Source organism: Stegastes partitus, unplaced genomic scaffold (genome assembly GCF_000690725.1).
Source record: "Stegastes partitus isolate 25-593 unplaced genomic scaffold, Stegastes_partitus-1.0.2 Scaffold6, whole genome shotgun sequence".
In the NCBI taxonomy this organism is placed as follows: domain Eukaryota; kingdom Metazoa; phylum Chordata; class Actinopteri; family Pomacentridae; genus Stegastes; species Stegastes partitus.
In genome coordinates, this window is record NW_007577737.1 from 140,937 (window position 1) to 148,762 (window position 7,826).

Below are 7,826 nucleotides of genomic sequence, written 5' to 3' on the forward strand. Positions count from 1 at the left end.
ACAACATGAGACAAGTTTAATTGTATTTCATCTTTCAATTGTGGAATATTTCTTTTGCTATATGATTTTGTTTTGTATATAAGTGTGTGTGTGTGTGTGTGTGTGTGTGTGTGTGTATATATATAATATCAATTCTTTGTTTACTTCCTACTTGTCTTTACATATTCGAAATAAATATCTCAATCAATCAATCAATCAATCAATCAATCAATAAATCAATCAATCAACAGCAAGGCAGCTCAAGGGGGTTCAACGTAAAACACATAAAGCATCAAGACAAAGCATTAAAGGTACATGTAGGAGTTTGAAAATGACATTTTAACACATTTAAAAAAGAAACAAAAACTAGGACTAAACAGAAAGTGAAAGTTACAGTGCAGTTTAAGATATGTGGTAGCCTACGATTTGGTTTAATGAAGGCAAACATTAAACTCTTTAGACTTGGTTTATAAAAACTGAGAGCACTTCTCTTGGAGTTTTTTTTTTTTTTTTTTGATGCACTGTGTAAAAAATGAAAGCTGCCTCTCTGCGCTTTGTTCTGATTTTTGGGACAGAAAGTAGACGTGAGATATCTGGTAGCACAAATCATCTCAGGTTACTTCGCATAGCAAAGTCCAGGCCTTGTAATAGGACAAACATATTCTGATTACCGAAAACCAGGACACTCGGCCCGGCAATGAGATACTCCACTGATATTCGAAGTTTGCTCAAAGATGCCTCATAATGTCAATACATTTAACCCTATCCAAGACTTTAATGTTTCCATACGTATAAGGTCTTTCAGGGTCCATTGGACCCAAAGAAAGAATATGTGCAAAACATTAGTTAGTATTCATAATAGACTTTTATACTATGTTAAATACATTGTCTGATAAGTTGACGTACTCTTGGTTCCAAATGCAGGACAAATGTCCCTCTTTTTATCTTTAAAAAAAAATCAAAATAAAAAACAATACCTGTCACCTAAACCCCAAAAGTCCTGAATAGGGTTAAAGGATGCCTCCTCCAGGACAGGACCAGGACATTTTTATCACTTTATAAAAAACCACCAGGACGGCCAGAACAGGACGTGAATACAGGACGTTTGGTCACCCTACCTTACAAAAGTATATTAAACAGAGATCCATCCATCCATCATCTATACACCGCTTAATCCTCACTAGGGTCATGGGGGGCTGGAGTCTATCCCAGCTGACTCAGAGTGAAGGCAGGTTCACCTGGACAGGTAACCAGTCTATCACAGGGCTACACTTAGAGACAGACAACCAAGCACACTCACATTCACACCTACGGACAATTTACAATCACCAATTAACCTCAGCATGTTTCTGGACTGTGGGAGGAACCCGGAGAACCTGGAGAGAACCCACGCTGCACGAGGAGAACATGGAGACTCCACGCAGAAAGATACCAGGTGTCCTCACTGGGACGCCAACCGGCGACCTTCTAGCCACGAGGCGATGGTGCTAACCACCACTGTATGGATGTGTTCATTATTTCCTACTAAAAATACAGTCCTTGGTCGACATTTTAGCAACTTTTGAGGCCTCTAGCATCAGTAGAATTTGATGCTTTTGCTATTTTGACACATAAAAATGCTGATGTGCATAAGTGTCTATATCAGTGCATCAAACAATTAGAATATTGAAGATTTTTTTTCAGAATTTAATTAAAAAACACCAACTTTCATACATTCTATATTCATTGCACATAATATTAAAGAACATGGTAGTGATATATAAAACTTTGTCATGATATTCTAATCGTTTGAGATGCTGTCATTGTTTGTGAAACGCACAAGTTGCCTCCATGTTGTCGTCGTGTTGAAATTTAACAACACATGAGGCTCATTTTGCCGTACAAAGCATGCACAGTGGAGAGAAAGTGATAATTCAACAGACATCTCAGTAAATCTCATGTTTGTTGTCTGAAATGACTCAGATTGACCCTTCAAACTGTTCCAACAGTGATGAAAAGGTAATTAGATCCTCTTCCAGTAGATGTCACTCTTGCACATTGTTGATTTCGGTTGAATTAGACTCTCAGGATATAAGAGCGATTCAGACTTCTGTTAAAGTGCTGCAAACTCTTTATATTATATGTCCTTGCAGTGGATTTAATCTTTTTAAAAAGTCTCCTAGAGTTTATACCGTGGCACAGTGACAGCCACAGCTCCTGTAAGTCTCTTAAACCCCACTTTATGTGCACGATATCTTCTGCAGAACCACTTTAGGGGACTTTATTCACTCCCCCGTCTCGTATGTGACCCTGCAGTCAGAGCAGCAGGACAGATTACACCTTTAGCTGCAGCAGTTTAGGCTCATTTCATGGCCTGATGCCCTCGTACAATCCAGCCTGGACTCTTCATTCTCTGTTCCTACAAGTCACATGGGGTCACATGGGTGAGGGCGGTCATATGATTTCATTACAAACACTGGGGCCCAGCTGTCTCACACACACACACACACACACACACACATACTGTACACACTCTGACCTGTTCATGTATACACTCTACGTTTCCTCTTGTTTTTTACGAGCACATATCAGGCACAAGTAAACTATTATTATAATGCACGAAAAGGCCACTAGCGGTAAATACAGAGTGTGTTTTAATGGCGGTTTGATGTTATGTAACTGTAGTATTTATGTATATGAGGGGGGTCGGGCCACATAAAGAGGTCAGATGCTAGATAAGTAGATTTAGGGTTGGAAAAAATCATCTCACCCCGTATCATTTGACAGTATATGATATTTAGCAGCTATTTATCAATTAATTTGAGCTATTTTAAATGCAAAAAGCTACGTATTCCAGAGTTTTTTTGTTTGACATGAATATAAATTGAAAAACGTTTGACTAATCAAGCAGTCTGAAAGTGTTGGCTTACGATAAGTGAAACTGAGTGGGGGTTTTTTCCAGATGTTTTTAAAGACTAACTCATTGATGGAGTAAAGACTCCTCAGTTTCAGTTCTGTTTAATGTCCTTATTTGGGGGTATTATTATTATTATTATTATTATTATTATTATTGATTGGTTAAAGAAGGTTTTTCACATCATTTCACCCTAAATATGTCTTACTAATTAATTTGAGATATTTTTTATTAGAAACGTTTGCTTGTTTCAACCTAGCCAGACTAAGATTTGCTGCTTGTTCACGGTTTCACATCATTGTAAAGTAAAAAATTTAGGACAAATCAAGCAGTCTGAAGGAGTCGATCCACAATAAGACACATTTAGAGGTATTGTTGTTGTTTTTTTTTCATATTTTCTGAATTTTTTGAGGCTAATTAATGTATTGAGAGGAGAACTTTTAGTCAAGTCGGTCTATTTAATGTCTATATTTTGAGGCATTATTATTATTATTATTATTATTATTATTATTATTATTATTATTATTATTATTATTATTATTATCATCATCATCATCAATTGGTTGCATTTTCATGGGGAACCACCAAGAAGCAACATGAAGATGCTGCACTGGAACCTGATGCATAGATGGTCAATTTTACTCCCTAAATGTGTTTGCAGCATTTAAAATGTAAGGTTTTTCAGTTCATCTGCTGTAAGTGAATGCATCACGACTTGTGTTGTCCGCCTGAACCTGCTCACCTTGGGCCTCCACTCGCAGCATCTGTGTCCGTCAGCTGACTCCCGTGACTCATCATTTCCTCTAATGGGCCCTGTCATGATCGATCCAGATGGCCCCAAATCAAACCCTGGACTTGGGCGCCTCCCAGCCCTAAAACCACAGCATTCCTCAGCCAATCGAGCAACGCAATGCTCCATGACATCACCGCCTGAGGAATGAACTGGCACAACAGTTGTGTGTGGGAAGTGACCCGGCTAAGGAGGGACTGGTTCAGACTGCTTCTACCAGCCTAAACAACCACCAGTCAAAGAGGCCTTTTAGTCACAATCGGGCATCTTGTGTGTTTAAATGTGTGTGTGTGTGTGTGTACCAATTTTGTTATTGAGCAAGCTGCAGGGAACTTTCCAACCCCACCAGAGTGCAGTTGCAGGGCTGTGGTTTTGATGAGCACTTACACAATAACATGAGGCCTTTAAAAACATACTTTCTGGCTGCGAGACATAAAAGCGAGTACTGTATGTGATGGGTGAGGTTGTGTAAGCCGCGCATACTTGGTCACACATAATAGACACAAACCGTGGTGATGGTGGAGCATACCTTAGTAACTAACCTACACACTACTTCATGCTTGTACTACACTACATTTCAGGCATTTTTACTGTAAGTGGTAAAACAAAGACAACTGCATGAGTAACTTAAAGACTTCGACTTAGATGACCTGGATGAGGAACTGCACAGACATATTAACTTAAAAGATGCCGCCACACGTTACTGTACAAATTTTGCATTAAAAGAAGAAAACAAACTTAAACATTAAACCAATTGTTCCTAACCATTGTGGTTTGTGACCATTCACGAAAAAGCAGCTGGAGCTATTTTCATTGCATTTATTTGTACAACAAAGTTTGCTCTGTTACACTCACACAGCATCATAATCTGTCCACATAAAAACAATAAAAACTGCACCAAAAGCCAGTGGCATCATGCTAATATGAACGATTACAAATATAGATAACAGTTCGTCCCATCATGCTAAATCTCACGATGATGCCGAGGTGGTGGCAGAAGAAGTTTATGAAAGCTCTAAACTCCTCACACAGTTTGAGTTTCAAATATTTCACAAATGATTAAAGAAAAGTCCAAAATATACAAACAATATGTGCAGCAGAACTTTTTTTTCTTCTTATTTGTTCCTGCCTCATTAATCATCTGGTAAACTCTGAGATTTAACTTGTGATTCATTGGAAGTCTGAACAACCGAACCACCTAACTGTAGATTTCACCAGATAGAACAACAAAATGTTGTTTACTCATCACCAAAATATGCACTTAATGGTGGAAGAAGTGTTCAGATCCTTTACTTAAGTAGAAATGTAAAAATGCTCCATTACAAGTTCAAGTCCTGCATGATTAACAGCAAAATGTAGTTAAAGTTTTGCATCCAAATCAGTGTGTTAGAAGAAGGTTACTGGTATTGCTGCTGCTGCAAGTGTAGCCGGTTTGAACGACTTCATGTCCCGTTTTATTTACAGCGACATCAGATAAACCTGAAGGGTCATCAGATGATTAATGGGAGAGGAAATAAGAAAAACACGGCTCCGATACACAAATCTGTTTTTAGTTTTTGGACTTTCTCTAATCTTTGGAACATTCAGTGAAATGAAACCATGTGAGAAGTTTAGAGGAGGAAAAAAATCAGTGTTTGGTGCAGCTGTTAAGAACTCAAAGACGTCGAAAAAGTGAAGTCACTGGTTTAAACTTTAACAATATGTCGTATTTCAAAAGATTCTTTTATTACCCATGGTGTGAAATCATCTTAAAATAAAAATGCTGTGAAGTAGAAAGTATAATATTTCCCTCTAAAATATACAAAGATGTAAGTACAAAGTGTGGGATAAGCACCTCTATGATGACTTGAGAAAATGTTCTTTCTTGCTTTCCATCGTTGCATAAAGTAATATATTAAACAGAACACGCGTTTTTCCTACATGTTTGTTGTACATTTAAAAACGATTGTACAATTGCAGTTTCTTCTACATAGACAAGAATCTGTGCAACATCAGTATTTCTTTATCAGTATTTCTACTCATTGAAGAATCTAGTTGCCCCTGATGAGGGACAACTATCCAGTACTCCCACCTGTGTGTCTGTCTGTTAGCGGTCATTAGTTCAAGAGCTAAGGTCAAACAAATTGATATTTTACAGGTGAGCTAGGAATGGCTTCTCCTCAGATGATTAGATTTTGAGGTCAATCAGTGCAAAAATATCTCCACTAGAGGTCAAAGGTCCGTTTTTCAAAAAGGCTGTATATCTTCAAAATTGGGGAAGGTAGATTTATGGTATTTGGTGGAGATAAGCAACCATGTTGGGGCTTTCCATTTGACCTTGGATGATAATTCGAGGTTAAACTCAAGGTCATAAATTTTGACTGCACTGTAACTTGAAAATGGTGCAAAATAGAAAAAAAATTGGAATTGGAAACCGTATATAGGCTTCCCACTGGGGATGTAACATTTGGGTGATATCCATCCATCCGTCCATCCATCATCTCTACACCTAATCCTCACTAGGGTGGTGGGGGGCTTGAGTCTATCCCAGCTGACTCAGGGTGAAGGCAGGTTCACCTGGACAGGTAACCAGTCTATCACAGGGCTACACTTAGAGACAGACAACCAAGCACACTCACATTCACACCTACGGACAATTTAGAATCACCAAGTAACCTCAGCATGTTTCTGGACTGTGGGAGGAAGTCGGAGAACCTGGAGAGAACCCACGCTGCACGGGGAGAACATGGAGACTCCACGCAGAAAGATCCCGGGTGTCCTCACCAGCGACCTTCTAGGTACCTTGCAGCCTCCTTGGGTGATATCGCAAGGTCAAATTTAAGGTAAAAAAATGTTGATATTGCCATCATATTTTAAATAACATGGAATGTACACATAGATTTCACCTTGGACAACCAGCCAAATATGATTAGTGAAAGAAAACACCTATTTTGTGGTAAGTTAAGAATAGTGGTCTATTGGGGCTCAGTGCAATCATGGCAGTGGCACCTATTGACACCTACTGAGGGCCCTCTAGTTTTTTAATGTTTTAAGTTTTAATTTGTCATTATTTTCCAAGACAGGAGGAATCTGTTCAATATCAACAATCCTTATGTATAGTTGTTATTATTGTTCATTTTCTACTCATGTTTCCTGCATGTTTGTACGATCCTTTTTGCTGCTCTGTGGGATTAATATATTACCTTTTTTTAGTCTTATCTTTTCATACTTTAGGTATATTCCGCTGGTAATATAATTGTGCTTGTATATTAAAAGGTTGATCATAGGACTGTTTCTTGGGTAAAAAGATCTGGGTACTTTCTCCAGCACAGATGAAGTCACAGACGCTTTTACTGGCTGAGGTTATTGAGAACATTCATCCTGGAGGAGGCCTTTTCCTCCCGCTGCTTGCTCAGCACTGTGTATATAAACTGGGAAGCGCTTCAGAGGGGCGCTTGTCTGCACACTGTTTGAAAACCTGGAAAACCCATCAGCGCCTGTGAACCGTAGCTCTCCTCAGGAAGTGCCTGAGAGACCCTGAGCGTCCATTTTTCACAGCGAGGTGAAGCTCGTCTCAGACCGAACCTCGCCGTTGGGTTTTAGTCGAGCAAAGGATCGACTTCAGGGACTCCGACTGCTGCTAAATCTATCATGTTCAGCTAATGATGCTCTCTCTTCACATTTGAAGTCTATTTAAATGTTTTGTTTGCACCCACTATGTTGAAAAATGGGGTTTTGAGAGGGAACAGCTGGAAGTCTCGCTGCACAAGAGGAAGCCATTTAGCACTTTGTACCTGGGTGCAAAACCAGAATAAAGGAGGGAGCGGGGGAGTTTTTATCGAGCGCATTCTGTAAGTAGGTACAGCTGGAAAGGGGAGCGGAGGACGTGTAACCTCTCCTGATGCTATGAAGTAATTTTCTCATGGCCACGCTCTCCCTTTCCCCTCACCCATTTTCCTTTCCACTCCCTGTTTCTCCCTCGTCTTTGCCAAGTGTCTCTCAAAAGCACAGTTTATAAAATATGAACCGTCTTTGGAAGTTTCGGAGCTAATCGAGCACATATTGAACGGAGCTATGACGACAGAGAGCACGCAGAGGACAAAGGAACTGGACTGCGGGTGGAAAGATGTAGGGGGAACGGGTGTGGAATAATCAGGCAAACGGCGACGTAAAGTGATACGCAGA